This window comes from Peromyscus leucopus, chromosome 8b, assembly GCF_004664715.2.
Source record: "Peromyscus leucopus breed LL Stock chromosome 8b, UCI_PerLeu_2.1, whole genome shotgun sequence".
In the NCBI taxonomy this organism is placed as follows: domain Eukaryota; kingdom Metazoa; phylum Chordata; class Mammalia; order Rodentia; family Cricetidae; genus Peromyscus; species Peromyscus leucopus.
In genome coordinates, this window is record NC_051086.1 from 74,928,679 (window position 1) to 74,948,259 (window position 19,581).

General features: G+C 41.0%; 1 pseudogene; it reads left to right on the forward strand.

The window, feature by feature from the left end:
• Window positions 1-4,269: 4,269 nt before the first annotated feature.
• Window positions 4,270-7,226, forward strand: LOC114688840 (annotated as a pseudogene).
• Window positions 7,227-19,581: the final 12,355 nt, after the last annotated feature.

A 19,581-nucleotide genomic window follows, 5' to 3' on the forward strand; every position in this document is an offset into this window, starting at 1 on the left:
AGCAGTATGATTTTTTTTTTTACAATAGGAATTAGATTCTTTAATTGCTCTAGGAAGGGGTTTCTTTTATGATGGCAGGAAAGGACTGCACTGAATTTGACATGTGGGCCTATGAGAGGTCCCTCAGGGAGTATCCCAATGGCAAAGGCAAAGGATTACCTGGTTGTACCTTGTTGATCTACATTCATTAGTCCAATGACTGCCTTTACCATACCTTCTGCATAATCCAGAAGGGAGGGGCATTCTGTTGCCATTGTTCCTTGAAATAACATTATTTCTAGGAATGCTCTGTTTATAGGCCCTTTTTAGGTGACATTGTTTACTGCAATTGAAATACCTGACATTATTAGTTTTTTTTTTTTTAAACCTCTAGAAATCACCGCTCCTACCCAAGTATAATCATGGCCATGAGATTCAATATTTACTGTATCTCAGATCCATTCCTCCAAGGGTAATGATATTGCCTTTAATGACCTATTTACCCATTTTCATTGTGTATTAGCATTTTCAAAAGCCAGAGATTCAATTATTATCTGTCTAGCTTCTGAATTGGTAACATTCTATTTACTGCTGAAGACAGTCTTTGTAAGAAATTAGTGAAGGTTTCTTTTCACCCTGTATAACTTTTGAAAATGACTCAATTTTCTTTCCTACTTCTTTAATTCTGTCCCAAGCATTCAAGGCTGCTATTTGGCATAAAGCCAGGGTGTGGTCATCATATAGAGATTGTCTTTCTACATTAGCATAATCTCCCTCTCCAAGAATTTGATTTTGGGAGATTTCCATACCTCTAGTCCTACTTTGTTATTCAATGGTCTCAGCCCCATCCATCCACCATTGTCATTGGGGACCAGCTACTAAGACAGCTGTAACCAAATCCTTCCAGTCTTGAGGAATAATTCACATTGACCATGAGTTTTATGTCTGCTTCACAAATGGGGGATACATACCATCTGAGACTATAGCATCTTTGAATCTCCTTAAATCTAACATTTGCACAGGAGTTCAGTCAGCTCTTATAGAGCCTTCAGCATTTGGCAGTTCCTGTCAGGTTATTGGATAGATTAAGGTTGACTGTTTGAAAGCCTTAGGCTGTTTTTCTGTAACCATATAATGCAATGCTGAGATTGGTTCACCTTTAAATTCCTATGTCTGGGTCTGAGTATCTCTATGATCTATTTTAACAAGTTTACCTAAAACTTTTATCTTGGCATTCATATTAACCAACTTTTTAAATCTGCTGACAATGATGATTCAGATGTGAGACTGACTGCTTCAGCGTAGAACAGTAGAAGCCCTAGTGGGTTTCAAAGCAGCTACCTAGTGTGGTAGCAGCCCAAGATGGGGATGAGAGCCCACAACCCACCAGCAGAGAAGAAGCAGAGAGGCTGCAACAACAAATTGGCCAGTGGGTTAGGGACTCCAGCCCATGTGGGGTGGAGACTCTGGCTGCATGCAGCTCAGACCTGAGCCAGAGCCTGCAATGCCACAGGCAAGCAGTTTTCGGTGAATTTGTGCCCCTCAAGATGGACACCAGATGTTATTCAAATCTTAAATGGTCTAATAACAGAAAACCTCCAGCCAGATATTGGGGTGAAAGCTGAAAAATCAGAGAAGCACAGCAGTCAGCCACTAATTCTTACCTCTACAACATCCTCAGTCTAAAGCAAGTGATTTCCTGTTTCCTCATACCTTATATAACTTTCTGTGTCCTGCATCTACTTCCTGGGATTAAAGGTGTGTGTCACCACTGTCTGGCTCTGTTTCTCTCATGTAGCCCAGTGTGGCCTAGAACTCATAGAGATCCAGACACATCTCAGCCTCCTGAGTGATAGGATTAGAGGTGTGTGCCAGCACCACTTGACCTCTATGACTTGTTAAGTGGCTGGCTTTGTCCTCTGATCCTCAAACTTATTGGGGTACACAATATATCACCACACAGGTGTGATCTTGTGTGTGTGCTTGGGGGCTGGCATCATGGTGTGGATTGGTTTCTGTTTGAGACAAGGTTACTCTAGGGACCTGAAAACAAGTACCAATCCCAGTGCAGGAAGCCTGGAGACAGATTTCAACACAGAGCTTTGTTAAAGCAAGGGGGTGTAGACATAGTCAAAGCAACCAACTCAGGGAGCCACAGTGAAACAACTGGGAGTTGATCACTCTGTTGCTGAGATTCTGGAATGCCATCAGCACACCAGCTACAGGGATGGAGGGGTGGGATGCTTGATTGAAGGGTCCATTTATCTTTTCGCCTGGAAAAACCTGAGAAGACTAAAGGTGATTGTAAATTTCCCACAGGCCATACTGTTCACTAACTAGTGCAACATGTATTAAAGGTCTCAGTTGAACTGTGATTTCCTAAGAGAAAATGGGGTTAGATATTGGGGTCAATACAACTCGCAAAAGTAAGCTTTGATGGTGCTGAAGTGCTCAACACTACACTTACAGAAAACCTAACAGCAAAAACTGCACTAATAGTAATTGAATGTATTAACAACTAAGTAGGTCTATCTTCCGTTGTCTTTTTAAAATTGAGACAGGATTTCACATAGACCATGCTGCCAATACAACCACTATGTGGACCAAGGTCCACAAGTGCATCGCCATGCCCAGTTTTATGATTTTACAAAAGAGAGGTGATTGAAGTCAGGGCTTGTTGGTTGCTAGGCAAGCACTCCATCACTTGAGAAAACTCCCCAGGTTTGGTTTCTTTTAAAAGTAGTTAATTCCAGAAGGGACAATGGCTGGTAAAGAAGTGAGTTTGTGAAGAGATGAGGAAGATCACATTTTCAGAGTTTGTTTTAATTTCTGGTGCCCATTTCAACTGAGGTATTTTTATTCTAAAGGAGATAAAATGCCAGCATATTTCTTTCATTTTGAAAAAAATTTAGGGTTCTGTTTTGTATAAAATGTGAGATGAAGCAGGAGGTTTTAAGGCAGAGGGGGGAATGGGAATAAAGTGGTAAAGAAGGACAAAGGAGCAGACTAGATGGTGGGGTTTCTGAAATAAACACAGGTTACCACAGGCTCCAAAGCAATGGAGATAATACGTGGTGGGTGGGTTCATACATTGAAATGCACCAGCAAAGGAACATTCCCTTTTCATCACTTGAATTTCTAATGTGTTTGTCACTGTTAGTGAAAGATGATTGACAGAGAAACTTGACAATGAGAAATGAGATCAGTGCCGTGGGTACCTGGGACGGGCTACAGAAGCCTTTGCAGTAGGAGACAATTGGACAAGCAAGCTAGACATAGTCTGGAAAGAGGCAAGGAGAATTTGATAGGAAACTCTGGGTGGATGGGCAGAAGCTCATGATGCAAAAAGGACAGTGTCCATGAAAGGCTCTGCTGATCAGCTCTCTGATGGAAATGGGCATTTAAAAAGTTGGGAGACCTGGAAGTTTCCCTAAGAAATATGGATAGTTTTATTGAATATTTTAGGCTAAGTATTAAGAGCATTTAAAATTCAGCCATGGAAGACAACATGAAGAAAAATGCTTGATGTCAGATGGGACCCATAGACCCTCAAATCTTGATGGTTTGTTTGTTTGTTTTTTTAAAGTCTTATGTAGCCTGGTCTCTAATTCATATGTAGCTGAGTATGGCTGTGGTGATATTTTGTTTGTGCCCTACCAAATAAAGGTGGCCTGAAGATCACAGGGCAGATCCAGCCACTAGTCAACCATAGAGGCCAGGAAGTGGTGGCACACACCTTTAATCCCAGCACTCTGGTGGAGAAAGCAAGGAGATCAGAAGTTCAGGGCCACCCTGGGCTCCATATGATTGAATCAGTCTAAAACAGCCAAGGGGTGGGGATGGGTCACACCTTTAATCCCAGGATCAGGGAGGTGGAGACAGTAATATAAAGCCAGTGGATACAGGATTTCAGGTCATTCTGTCTGAGGATTTCTAGAGAGAGCATCTCCCCCTGTCAGCTGAGGAGTTGAAAAGGTAAGTTGGCTGTGGGTTTTCTCTTGGTCAAACTATTCTTTCAGCATTTACCGTGATATCTGATCCTGGGTTTTTGTTATTCAAACAAATTAGAATTGGTGGTATAGCTGGTGCCCAATGTGGGGCAAGAACCAACTACCCTGAGAGTAAGCCATTTAAGCTCTACCCCACAGAGCCAGCTTTACTCTGAGACAGCATCTTTGAAGACAGTTGTTAAGTCAAAGTGCCAGGACTTCAGGCCCACACAACTTGGTGCCAGGGCTACAAAACGACAGAGTTCAGAGGGGCACCTAGCCCACAGAATCCTCTGCCACCATGCCCGGTGTGCACTACAAATTTTCCTCTAAACTCAACTATGACACGATCATCTTTGATGGGCTCCAAATCTCCCTCTGCGACTTAAAGAAGCAGATTATGGGCAGAGAAAAGCTGAAAGCTGCCAATAGCGACCTGCGCATCTTCAACGCAGAGACCCAAGAAGAATATACAGATGACAATGCGTCAATTCCTAAAAACTCATCTGTAATTGTCAGAAGAATTCCCAGTGGAGGCGTTAAGTCGTCAAGGAAGACACAAGCTCGAAGTCGAACTGAACCAGTGATGGGGACTACACAGGCAACCAATGATTCTTCTGCATCCATTTCTCTGGCCCAGCTTACAGAGACTGCCAATCTGGCTGAAGCCAATGCTTCGGAGGAAGATAAAATCAAAGCAATGATGTGGCAATGTGGCCGAGAATACGACCCAATCAGTTCCGTGAAGAAACCTCTGGGTCTACCACCTCCATCTTATACCTGTTTTCGTTGTGGTGTCCCTGGTCATCGTGTTAAGAATTGCCCAACAAACAGGAATAAGAACTTTGAATCTGGCCAGAGAATCAAAAGGAGCACTGGAATTCCTACCAGTTTTCTGACTGAGGTGAAAGATCCTAACACGAAGGGTGCGATGCTCACCAACTCTGGAAAATACGCAATACCGACCCTAGATGCAGAGGCCTATGCGATCGGGAAGAAAGAGAAGCCACCCTTCTTCCCAGAGAAACCATCCTTGTCGTCGTCGTCGTCATCTTCAGAAGAAGAAGAAACAAAACCTATCCCGGAGGAGCTCCTGTGCCTCATCTGCAAGGACATCATGGTGGATGCTGCTATCATTCCCTGCTGTGGAAACAGTTACTGTGATGAATGCATTAGGACAGCACTCCTGGAATCAGATGAACATACATGTCCAACATGTCATCAGAACCATGTTTCTCCGGATGCTTTAGCTGCCAACAAGTGTTTACGACAGGCTGTCAATAACTTCAAAAATGGAACTGGCTATACCAAAGGACCTCGCCAACAGCTCCCTCCACCCCCACCCCCAATACCACCACCAAGACTGCTCCGACAGAGGAGTCCCCAGCCTCTGGCCCGAACTCTGGTACGGAGACAGCTGGATCCTCTAAGGATCCCAGAGACATCTTCCTCAGCTCTCCCAGCTCCCTCTGTATCTTCGTTAACTTCAAGTCCGGCTCCCTTGGCACCCTCTGTGCCTGGAACTCCATCTTCTGCCCCAGCTCCGGTACCGGATTTGACTGGGACAGTGTCTATCCCAGTCCATTCTGAAAAGTCAGACGGCCCTTTTCGGGATTCGGGTGATAAATTATTACCCGCCGCAGCGCTGGAACCAGAGCATTCTAAGGGAGCCTCCTCATTTGCAATTGGGGCTCTCACTCAGGAAAAGGGTCACGAGGTGCCTGCCCTTGGAACTGCGTCTCAGTTGGCACAGTCGTCATTGCAGGGACAGTGGGTCCCCACAACTGGTCCGGTAAGAAAAAGTGCTGCTCTTCCAGGTGGTGGACCTCCACCAGGTTGGGGACATTTCAACCAGCTTGGCCACCTGGTTTCTCCACCGCAGCAAGTCAGAAGAGGGGAAGGAAGTTGTCACTGGAGCACAGAGCGTGGGCCACAGCAGAGCCAAAGATCCGAGCGGGCTCAAGGCCCATCCCTCTCAGGAACTCCAGTCTGTGTTCCTGTTCCTCCACCTCCTTTCTATCCCTGTATGCTCCCTGTTCCTCCAGGTGCCCCTCCGCTGCAGTTCTCACCTGGGTTTCTTCCTCACCAGCCCCAGCCTTCAGGATACAGTGTCCCTCCTCCAAGGTTTCCACCAGCTCCTGCCAGTATATCGAAACCTTGGGTATGTTGGTCAGGAGTGCAGACTGCTCATTTAAACCCCATGCCTACAACGCAAACATGCCTTTTGTCTAGGGAAGAATTCTATAGAGAGCAACGACGACTGAGGGAAGAGGAGAAGAAACAGTCCATGCTAGATGAGTTTACAAATGATTTTCTTAAGGAGTTGACATACAAAAAAATTCCGAAGAAGCATAGGCGCTCTTTTTCAAGGTCTAAATCTCCCTGTACTCGTTCATCGGATTCAAGAAGTTCACACACTTACTCAAAATCAAGATCTGACTCTGGATCCTCCAGCCACTCACACTCTCGCTCCTGTCCATCATCATCTTCGTACCCCAGGAGAGGCAGAGGCGAGAGCCGTCATCACTGTTCAGGATCTAGATCTGGAGGATGTCACCGATCCATGTCAAGGTCGCCTGAATACAGACGTTATCATTCTCGGTCAAGATCTCCACAGAGAAGGTCCACCCCGCTATGACATCAACTCCTATTAAGGGCCAAGCCTCCACTTCAGAGACCCATTTGAGAAACAACGGTACCACACTGGAGAGGAAATACCTACCGAAAGTGGTACAACAAGTACAACAAAGGGTATGTTGTGGGGGCACTGTCTAGAATCTCAGCTACCAGGCACGACTTCTCTCCATAGAGACTTTCACCTCTTAATATCAGAAATTCACCCTTCACAAGAGGGTGCTGAGAAGACTATGCTGCTGGACAAAGTTATAGAAATAGAAATCCAGGTGGCAACTATCCAGAAAAGCTTTCAACAAGATATAGTGACAATTGGAAAGATGACACAAAATCAAAAGAGAAGGAGAGTGGGAACATTCCATGAAACAATGATGGAAACAAGCACAAAGGACATGGAAAACAAAGAAATTGGGAGGAGAGTGAGAGCTTCCTGAGTTCTGAGCTGTTAGAGACTTCCAGCAAATGCAGGGAGTCGTCGGGTGTTGATAACACTAAGGCAGATACACCGTTTGGTTTGTCCTCCCAAGGAGAGACGATGCTATACCTATTGAGGATGAACTGACGGAGGCAGAATCCATCACTTTCAAACCAGTGTCTGAGAAGGACAAGAGAGAAAAAGACTAGCATCTGAATCTGTCTATGGGGCTCAAGCTTCACAGGTTCAAACTTGATTTCCTTTTTCCACAATGTCTAGATTTGTCTCTTGGGGTTGACATTCTGCTAAGCCAGGACACAGAAGACAAACACATGAGTGAAAATGTCACTTTGTTAATTTAGAGTGTGAACTGTATTAACCAGTGGGGTAGGTGTGTTTTGTTAATTTGTGCACTCATTATGAACAAAGAAAAAATAAAAAGCTCCTAAACATCTCATGACCCCAGTGTTTTGTTTGTTTGTGTTTTCAGTTTTGCTTTTTTCCACTCCTTTATGATATTTTACACACATGGCAAGTTGTGCAGTCAACTTTATATCCTATGGGGCTGCTTCTTCCATTTAACTTTTTGCAAAGCATTGCCACAGTGGTATTGTGCCTAATTAGTCACATCTGCCTTTAGTTCTACCCCTTGTGTATCCTAGCAGTAGAGATATCTATGGAAAACTGGTATAGCCACTCTGGAAATCCTGAAATAGCTAAAATAAATCCACCATCTAAACTCTCCTGGGCCAAATGCTCAAAGGACTTGACATCATCCACAGATACTTGCTCAGCCATATTCATTGCCACTGTATTCACAATAACTAGGAAATGGAAACAGCCTAAATGACCTTCAAAACTGAATGGATAATGAAAAGGTATTTGTATGCTAAGGAACTCTACTGCGTTGTAAAAAAAGCTGAAACCGTGTATTTTGCAGGTGAATAGGTGGAACTAGAGTATATACTGAGAGAAGGAATCCAGACCCAGAAAAACAAATGTGTTTTCTTGTATCTGCAGTGCTTAGCTCATTATCTTCACATAAGTCACCACAGTAATCAGAAAAGTAAAAAGAGACCAAGTCAGGGGGGCTCTAGATTGGGCGATGGGAGGTCAAGGCACCATGAATCAGAAAATGGGGAGATTGGAGTTGAGCTTTAAGTAGGCAGTGGCAAAAGTGAGCAATACAGAGAGGTTAATAAATAACACTAAGAATGTTTCATGAAACATATAGACTACGTGATTTCATGCTTACCTAAAATTACATGTAATATATATATATGTGGATACATAGATGTATAGTTTAAGGAAGTTATGACACCGGGTAATAATGCTCCCCACAAGAGCCATGAACTATGTAATGAAGCCCCCAGTACCATGTATGAGAGACATGAGTTCTCTTGAGTTGTTGCAAGGGTAGTCCAAGGGATACCCCCAAACAAAACAACATAGGCTATTGCTGTTGCCCTTGGTTGCCTCCAGAATTTGAAGGCAAGGCCCTGTTGCTGGAGGAGTCATGCTCTTCAAACACTGGACTTGGAGGAAATGTACAGGAACTGACTTCAAAGTCCTCTCCCTGATGACTGGCTCTCAGAGAATCAGAAGATTCTATGGAAGCTGCCAAGGGATAGGTGCATTTGCTAGTCCTACCCCACTGTAAACCTATGTACACAACAGTGACTGGCCTGGCAGGATATCCACAGTGATGCAATACTGGCACCTTTATTTTGGTTACCATCAACTGTCTGATTGGACTTAAGGCCTGCTCAACAGGAGGGATTCATATTTAGTACTGTAACCCTAGCTAACTACCCACGGCTAGAGAGAACATAAACCCGGGAGGAAAGCTCACTACTCCTACTTCCCTAAACCAAAAGGATTTGTTTTCTCAGTAACTATCCTTACACAGATATGTGGAGCTCTCACCCCTCATCCAAGACGCTTCTTTTTGCAACAGATGAAGACAGTTACAGAGCCCCACAACTGATCCAAATGCAGATGGTAAGTGAGTGGGGGTGCCAACCCTATCTGATATATCTGCAACACAACCCTATGGTGATATTTTATTTGTATTAAAATGTTATTTGTATGTTAATAAATAAAGTTGCCCAGGGGTCAAAGCTATTAGCAAGCCATAGGAAAGCAGGGTGGTGGTGGTATATGCTTGTAATCCCAGCACTTGGTAGGCAGAGCTAGGTAAGTCTCTGTGTGTTCAGGGATACAGCCAGCATTGGATACACATGCCTTTAATCTCAATACCAACCATAAAAGACCTGGAGGTCTATACAGACAGGCTGTGATGAGGCGGTCATGTGGTTGGGTTTACAACCAATGAGAACAGAAACTCTATATAAAGACTTTAACACAGGAAGTAGCCCTGTTTCAGAGAGGTAGGACCACTGCAGGAGGAAGGGTAAGGTTTTAGCTCTTGGCTCTGACCTCTTGGTTTTCTTCTTTACATTGGTTCTGTGTTTCCTATTTAATAAGACAGTTGGTTACATCTACATTTGGCACCCAAAGTGACAAGAATCCACTAAAAACCACCTGGCTTGGCTTGGTCCAGCTTCCTAGCTCAGGCCCAGGTCTGACTGACCCACAGCTGGAGCTACTTGCTTAAAGCTGCTGCTACAAACAACTCAGGCCTGCCCTGCCGAACAGGGCCCATGCCTGTAAAGCCAAGGCTTGACTTGGCTCAAAGGCTACTCTCTCTCTCGAACACCAGGTGGCTGTTTTGAAATTCCCTCAGATTTCTACTGTTCTATGCAGATTTAGTAAGTCAATTAAGATATCTATTTAAAACAGAATTTTTTTCTACATTAAAAAAATGGGCTTTATGTGTACATTGGAAGAAAATTGGGCTTTGTTTGAAATTTTAGGCACTCTGACAATGGAACAACTATATGAGAAGATTAATATTGATTGAATTATTCAGTTTATTACTTTTCTTATCCTCATTTTACTATTTAAAAAGAGAGTCAATTTAAGTGCCAGGATAACAGTCTTAGAAAAACCTGTTAAACCTGTAAAAATGACTTATGGAGAAATTCAAATTCAGACAGAAGAAATTAACAGTGAAGTTGTTTCAAAATTGGATCATAAGGTTACAGAAAGAAAGCCTGTTTTCACGCAATCACCCTTAATTTATCCGGTAGCCGTACAGCAGTTTCCTGGTGAAGAGAATGGACAAAATACTTGGATTCCAATTGTAATGTTAGACTTATGAAGATTTAAGGAGGCAATAGCATCTTATGGCATGAATCCCCAAATTATCTCAAGTGAAATAGAGTGCAAGATGGCTCGAATGCATAGGTCCAGAAGGACAGAAAGGAAAATTAAAACCATATGTGGCTAGCATAGCTATGAACCTGTGGGGTCGAGACTTGTTGCAACAATGGAATACTCAGATTAACATTCCTTTAATCTCAGAAACAAATCATAAACTTGTACATGTTTCTGAGAGAAATATTAGAAGATATTATTCTAATGAGTGCTCACCAGCCATCCATGTCATAAAAGAACAGGGGAAAACATTTTGATAATCTTCCAAAAACACCAACAGCTCTACCTTTAAAATGGTTAACAGACAAGCCTGTATGGATTCAGCAGCAATAGCATTTAACAACAGAGAAACTCCAGGCTTTAGAAGAGCTGGTAGAAGAACATTTAAATGCTCAGCATAGTGAAGAATCAACCAGCCCTTGGAATTCTCCTGTATTTGTTATTAAAAAGAAATCTGGTAAATGGAGAATGGTAACAGACCTGAGAGCAATTAACAAAGTAATTCAGCCAATGGCCTCTCTACAATCTGGAATTCCTTTGCCTACTCTGTTACCAAAAGGATGGCTTCTCATAGTTATTGATTTAGAAGACTGTTTCTTTTCAATACCCTTACAAGAAAAAGACAGAGAAAGATTTGCTTTCACAGTGCCTACTTATAATAATTCTCAACCGGTTAAAAGATTTCAATGGAGGGTCCTCCCACAGGAATGTTGAATAGCCCAACTCTGTGCCAATATTTTGTACAACAGTCATTGGAAGTGGTATGTAAAAAAATTTCCTAAATCTATAATTTATCATTATATGGATGATATTTTATTAGCTGACTCAAATGCAGATACTTTAGAAAGAATGTTTAAAGAAGTAAAGACAATTTTGCCTTGCTGGGGATTACAAATTGCTCCTGAAAACATACAAAGAGGAGATTCTATTAATTATTTAGGATATAAAATAGGGCTACAAAAAATTAGACTCCAAAAGATGCAAATTAGGAGAGATTGACTACAGACTCTTAATGACTTTCAAAGATTATTTGGAGACATTTCTCATCTAAGAACTATTGTTGGGGTAAAAAATGATGAACTGAATAATTTGTTCAAAACCTTAGAAGGTGACAAGGACTTAAATAGTCCAAAAGAATTATCACCTGAAGCTGAGAAAGAATTGGCCTTAGTAGAAAAGAAAGTACATGAAGGACATGTAGATTGTATTGATCCAAAACTGGATTGCATTTTGGTTATTTTACCTTCTAGGCATTCTCCAACAGGAATATTAATGCAGAGGGAAGATATTATATTGGAATAGATATTTTTACCAAATAAACCAAATAAAAAATTAAAAACTTATGTGGAAAAAATCTCTGACTTGATTTGGAAAGGAAAATTGAGACTTTGTCAATTAGCAGGAATAGACCCAGCAGAAATTGTCGTACCTTTAACTAAGGAGTACATTGAAAAATTATGGATAGAAAGTGAACCTTGGCAAAGAGCTTGCAGTAATTTTTTGGGAGAAATTAACAGCGAATATCCCAAAAGCGATAGAATTGATCTTATAAAGAGAGCTGATTGGATCTTGCCTCGAATTGTATGGAAAAACCCACATCTGGAGTTTGTACATTTTATACAGATACCAACAAACAAGGAAAGGCAGGTTACAAATCAGAAATTTTAAGTAAAGTGGTTCAAAGTCCTTATAATTCAGTTCAAAAATCAGAATTGTATGCTATTCTGTTGGTATTAATGGATTTTTCAGAATCTCTCAACATAGTAACTGACTCTCAGTATGCTGAAAGAGTGGGATTATATATTGAGACTGCAGATTTTATCCCTGATGCTTCAGAATTAAATTCACTATTCATTCAATTACAAGATACAATCAGGAAAAGGAGTCATCCTTTATATATAACTCACATTCAATCCTCTACTGGTCTGCCAGGAAGGACATCTAGCACAAAGCAATGATGAGATTGATAAATTATTGATACGAAATGTGCTGGAGGCCTCAGAATTTCATAAAAAACATCATGTCAATAGTAAAGGTTTAAAAAAGGATTTTTCCATAACCTGGCAACAAGCCAAAGAAATAGTAAAGAAAAGTCCTACTTGTTCCTTCTACAATCAAATGCCATTACCAGAAGGATGTAACCCAAAGGGTACTCAGAGGAATGAAATCTGGCAGATGGACGTGTTTCACTTTGCAGAATTTGGAAAATTGAATTATGTACACCACACCATCAATACTTATTCAGGATTTCAATGGGCAACTGCTTTGAGTTTTGAAAAAGCTGATTACCTGTAATCACTCATTTGCTAGAAGTTATGGCCATCATGGGTATACCTGCACAGATCAAAACTGACAATGCTCCATCATATGTCTCTGTTAAAATGAAACAGTTTTTTGCTTATTATAATATAAACCATATTACAGGTATACCACATAGTCCCACAGGTCAAGCAGTTATAGAAAAATCAAACAGAACTCTAAAGGATATGCTAAATAAACAGAAAGGGATAACAAAAACCCCCAGAAATAGACTACATAAAGCTCTATTAACTTTGTATTTTCTCAATGCCAATGAGAAAGGAACAACAGCTGCAGAGAGACATTGGATAATAGGAAAAACTACAGAATTAAATCAGCCTATTTACTTTAAGGATGTGCTAACCTCAGAATGGAAACCAGGATATGTGTTACATTGGGGACGAGGTTTTGCTTTTGTTTCTACAGGAGAAGATAAGCTGTGGGTACTATCAAAATTGATAAAGGTTCGATTTGAGCAAGAGAGACCTCTTAATTAGAGGAGGTGATAGTTCATCAACCAGCATGAACATCCAATTTAAACTAACTTATACCAGTAAAACATGCATTTCCATTTAATCAGATAATAACTTGCCAAAAAGGAACATCCCCCAAAAACCTTGGGGAAAGGTTTTTGTTTTTGTCTTTTAGGAGAATGAAGGTTAAGGAATTTGAAGAACACTGGACAAATGAGACAACTGAAGAAAAGGGACAAATCATCTATCCCAGGAAACAGAGTGAAATGGTGTATGGGTATATCATCTAAAAAATTTTATGTCTTCCTAAATGTTTGTTTCTGCTTTTCTCTAAAGATTTAACATTATTGGTCTTCTAATAGTCCCAGTTCAATTAAAATTTAAAGCTGACTTTGGAGTTGGAGAATAGCTCTCTCCTTCTTTAAACTCAAGCATGTTGTTAAAAGGAAAATGCAAACTCCCTGTATCATGCCAGAAGAAAAGAGCCATCTTCTGCTATGGGACAAGAGAAAAGCCAAATTAATGAAGGGACTATTCTATTACTAATCTCAACTCTTTGATTCTATTCTGATTCTTTAAACTTTTCTTAAAGTATGAATTTTATATCAAAATTTACAAGATTAATATATATGTATACATTTTAAACTTTGTTAAGATATGAATGGTCATGTAGAGTACTAACTAATTCTAAAAATAAAAAAGGCTTCAATTAGCTGTATATATATATATATATATATATATATATATATATATATATATGTCTTTGTGTTCGAGTCTCTTATCAGTTTTCTTCAGGAAATCACGGCCAGGCCTGAAGTCTCCCGGAAGAAGATGGGGCCCCACAACAACAACAATTCCACGTGGACAATTATAACATCACTAAGCTGACAAACATCATCTACAGATCAGCTTTGAACTATAAAGTGCTCAGAGCAATTTTGAGAGGCCTAGCTGAGATGATCCCGTCTCAAAGACTATTTGAATAAGGATTTGAGATAAACCCTGAATTTTGGCATTATACACAGACTGGATAATGAAGGATATAGTTACCTTTCCTAGAATGTGACAATTAACCTAAAACTTTTCTTTTCAGAATAAAGATACCTTCGTCCATACCCAGCAGGGAGCAATTTCAAGAATATGACGCCCACATTCCCAAAGAGGTGGTGTGGGGCAGGTGGCTTTTTTGGTCTTTTAATGCGTTTTGGGTCTGGGATAATTTTCATTGATTAGGAGGGTTGGTTACAAGTTGTTGTCAAGGGTTAGGAAAAGGGCTAAGCAAAGGAGATTAGATTTAAGGTTCTTGTTTTTAAAAAAAAGAAGGAAAGAAAAGAAAAATGTAAATACTTTACATTTGATTGGATTGTTTTATATTGTATACAAATTATTTATATTGAAATTGATATTGTTAGACAATGCTATACATATATTTCTAATTGTACTTATACCATTCATTTAACAATGTAATGCAATTTTCTGATCCTTGAATGTTGTTATTACCAACTATTAGGATATAAAGAAATGAAAGTTAGTAGTTAGACATTATAATAGAACTTGTAGTCATATTAGGTATGTTTTCAAGATTGAACAGATATATTTTAGATAGACAGGTCATCTTCAAACCTTTCAGAGATCTATAGAATATGGCATTTAAAATGTTTTAATAACTTAGAAAATTTTTCTTTTTTGTTATGACTATGAGACATGTTGGCTCCTGGCAGTACCAATCTACTTCAGAGAAAATATGGGCATTGAAAAAACTGCAATTGGAGTTAACTTTCATTGTAGCAAAAGTTAGCCACTGGATAACAAAGTATCCTTGAATCAACTGCTGACAAACAGGACAGACAGGACCCGAAACAAAGGACTACTGATTCTTGCCAAAACAAGTGTGGTTATGGCTTTATCAAAAGGCATCTTCTGAGGCCAGGATAATATGGCACCATCCCTGAAGTGGCCTTTGAAATCCGGAAAAGGTCCAGTGCCTTTTTCTTCAAAGACAGCTGAACAGGCAGTGGGCCGATGGCTTCTGATGTGCAATGGAACAACAACTGAAACAGTTATTCTTGAAGAGTAACTAAGCCTCTCAATAGTAGAATGGCATTTAATAGAGGGATGTGGAGAAGAATGGGATGCTGAGATGAAGCCACATACACACATAGCCAAGAAGAATGGACAGCTGAATTCAAAAAACATCAACAATTTCCAGAATTTGAAATCCTGCATCATGACATGACACTAGTGGAATTCAGGTGTTTCTGGTATTTGGACTGCTCTCACCCAATGTGAGGTTGAACTGTTGACCTTGTGTACATCCTACTTCACAAATGAGTCTGTCAGATATGCTAAGCCTATAGGCTGAAGATAATGCCACAACACTGCGGAAACCTCAGGTGACTGTCCAAGCAGCTGGCTGTTTCTGTCAACTCACAATTTTTTGGAAGTTGCTTGCATGTACTTCCTGTTTTTATTTTTGTTAGCTAATATCATTTCCTTCTTGGGTCTCTGAGGGAGTTGAAGATTAGTTATAGTTGAAGATTAATTAGGATAGAAAGTGAATTAGATACAATAGGATAGATAATGGAATTATTTTCTCCGAATTTGTCAAATACAAGTGAACTAGACATTGTTTAGGTATTTATTACTTGTATATATTGTATATAGTTATTGTACTTTTTTTGTTTGTTTTTTCGAGACAGGGTTTCTCTGTGTAATTTTGCGCCTTTCCTGGAGCTCACTTGGTAGCCCAGGCTGGCCTCGAACTCACAGAGATCCGCCTGGCTCTGCCTCCCGAGTGCTGGGATTAAAGGCGTGCGCCACCAATGCCCGGCACGTTGTTGTACTTTTGTATATAGTTTTTCTTATGTTAATTATAAGCTTTTTCCTTTTTTCTTTTTATTAAAATAGAAAAGGGGAAATATGGTGATATTTTATTTGTATTAAAATGTTATTTGTATGTTAATAAATAAAGTTGCCCAGGGGTCAAAGCTATTAGCAAGCCATAGGAAAGCAGGGTGGTGGTGGTGTATGCTTGTAATCCCAGCATTTGGTAGGCAGAGCTAGGTAAGTCTCTGTGTGTTCAGGGATACAGCCAGCATTGGATACACATGCCTTTAATCTCAATACCAACCATAAAAGACCTGGAGGTCTATACAGACAGGCCATGATGAGGCAGTCATGTGGTTGGGTTTACAACCAATGAGAAGGCAGAACAGAAACTCTATATAAAGACTTTAACACAGGAAGTAGCCCTGGTTCAGAGAGGTAGGACCACTGCAGGAGGAAGGGTAAGGTTTTAGCTCTTAACTCTGACCTCATGGCTTTCTTCTTTGCATTGGTTCTGTGTTTCCTATTTAATAAGATGGTTGGTTACATCTATACAACCCCTAAATCTAAGGCTCAGGGAAAACCATGGAAAAGTGTTGGGGGGGAAGTTTGTGAGAACCATAGGACCATGATCCCTGCTGCTAGATGGCATCTCCTAGACACAACAGGGAGGCTGCACCCATGAGCTCTCCACATGACCAGCACAATGACACCACCAGTTGACATGTTAGTGGGGATGGTAAAGTCCGCATGGTCCCACCCCTAGACAGAAAGCTGCAGGAGGTCAATGACTGCGGAGACAGGGAGAATTGGTTGCTTTCAGAGACCAACTCCTATATAGGGTGTCTAATCACAAGGTCAGCCCAGAACACATGCACATACAAACAAAGCTAAAAGGACTCAGCATGTTATACATACATGTGTGTGTATATATACATACACATATGTGTATACAAATAATAGTAGTACTTTTTAGAAAGATGATCATCATGAATTTGGGAGGGGTAGGAATGATGTAGATGCATGGTAATTTTAAAACTAGAACTAGTTTAAAAAGAGAACTAGAGATATTTTGCTGGCCCTGTGACATGGGCTTGGTCAGTCACTTGCGCTGTCCAATGGCGATTTAATAACTGTGATGTGCACAGAGGCTGACTGTGTGCTTTCAGCATGTTTGCTCTTTTGGATTTATGCTAATGACATGCAAAGAGCACACCCTAGATGACCCGGCAGTCACAGATGAATGAGAAACCTAGGAAACCAGCTTGAACTCAGCTCAGAGCCAAGTGCAAGTAATTATCACTCGATCAGCTGGATCCTGACAGATAGTAAATATATAGATGAGAAATAAATATTTATCATTTACAACTGAGATTTCAAGGTCGTTTTGTACCAGAACTGACAGATGCAGGCCAATCTCCATCTGTCGACTCTTGGGCTGACCTATGCAGATCTTGTCAGCTGGATCTGGGATCTGAGGACCTGAGAGGATGAAGCAGAAAATCTAATGCTGTAGACAACCATACCTCAGTTTTAGTGTAGTTTTAAACACAAATGTAACAAAGAAAGCAATGATACAAGGAATGTTGTTTGAGTTTTACATGAGAAAAACATGTAAATAAATGCCAGTAAGCACATGAAGAGAGTAGCACTTTCCCAGAACTTTCTCAGGACATACCAATTTAAACACAATTGCCTCTCTCTATATATAGATTATATCTGAGAATGCAGGGAACCAAGACAGAAGGCCATATCCAGGCTCAGGGTACACTGACCAGATTGGGTTCTGTAGCTATTTTCTGCCTTCCAACGAGAATAAATATACCTCCTAAATTGAATGTAATGTTTAATACAGGAGACACAAAATCATGTACAAGAACAATCCAGGGAACAAATGCATCTGAGGTAAAAGGCCCTCTGACTTTTTTTTCCTGGAGCCTCTCTCATGGTTCCTCAAGGCATTGTTCACCATGTGTCATTCTTTTTTTTTTTTTTTAAGATTTATTTTATGCATATGAGTGTTCTATCTGTATGTATGGCTTTATGCCAGAAGAGGGCATCAGACCCCACTATAAATGGATTTGAGCCATCATGTGGTTTCTGGGAATTGAACTCAGGACCTCTGGAAGAGCAGCTAGTACTACTGAACCATCTCTTCAATGCTGTCCCATCCCCCCAAATTTGAGTCAAAGTCTTGTTAGGTAACTACCAAGGGCTGGGACTGCATGCATGTACCATTAGCCTAACCGACATACAGAATTTTTTTAAAATTTAAATAAGGGGGAAAGGCTGAAATCAGCATCTGACTACAAAATATGAGAACCCATGTCTCAGACATAGTTGACTCTGCAAAGGAGCACATATGGTAGAGCCCTGCCTAATCACTCCAATCCAGAGCCTCAAAGAAAGTACTTGAAGAATTGTGGGTAGGAGCATGGATCATTTAACCTTGAGGTTGCATAAGTATAGTTTCAGAGAAAAGAAAAGATGACCCTGTTCATGAATGAGACTTTTAAAAATAATTTTTAGCCAAGCATGGTGGCAAGCACCTTTAATTCCAGCCTCTCATATGCTATGCACTCTATCATTAAGCGATAGCTCCAGACTGGTTTTTTATCTTATTTTATTTTTATTTTTATTTTTATTTTGAGAGAAGGTCTCAGTAAGTTGCTTATGCTGACCTTCAACCTATGATCTTCCTGCCTCACCCTGGGGAGTAGCTAGGATAACAGGCCTACACCACCAGCCCTACCTTATTCTAAATTTTGTTCAAATGATTTAGGAAAGGTATAAGTAGTATATTTTCTATAAACATGTAGTAGTATAGAAGAACACACACACACACACACACACACACACACACACACACACACACACACACCAAATGCAAACCCTCATCCTTCTTTTCACAAGGCCCCCAGCTGTTTCCCAGTTTTGCTCTTTCATTTCCAGGGCTGGCACACCGGCAGATGTGCTTTTGCTGAGTTGCAATGACAGGCACACTCCTCTTGTGCACATTTAGGCTGATGCTCCACAGCTCCTTCCCACTCTGCAGTCTCCCACATGGCAGACAAAGCATCTCCCAGGTCACAGCCTAGGCACAGCAGGTCCTTGCTGCCTTTGAGCAGGGAGGGGCTGGCAATGCTGGTTTCCTGCAGCCTGAGCTCAGTCAGGCCTATGGTAGAGGAAGAGGGTGGTAGGTTAACATTTCAGTTCATGAAGATCTTAAAACCCAGGGCGAGGGGTGGGGTGGGGCTCCAACACTCCAGGAGACATGACCACAGAGCAACACAAGACAGAAGCATTCTTCTCCCCTCATCTCCCCACTGTGGGAAGATGGCACAGGTGGCATTTGTGTCCTCTGTGAAGAGTGGCCGTTGCCAGGCACAGAACTCAGGAAGTCTGTAAGCAGATCCCTGCTTGCCCAAAAGGTTACTAGACAGTGGTAGCAGATGCCACCCCACTATATGCTGTTTTATTTAAGGCAAATGAAAACTGCAGATGCAAGAGAGACAATGTCATTCATTCTTTCTCCTCCTGGAAACAGGAGAGGAAAACTCCCATGTGCAAGATGCCCTACTTGTAGGAAAGAAACATGCTTTCATGGGAATCCCAGGGAAGAGAATTCTATAGGCTTTTTTTATACCCTCCCTCCCTTCTCCCTCTGCCCCTTCCCTTCTATGCTCTT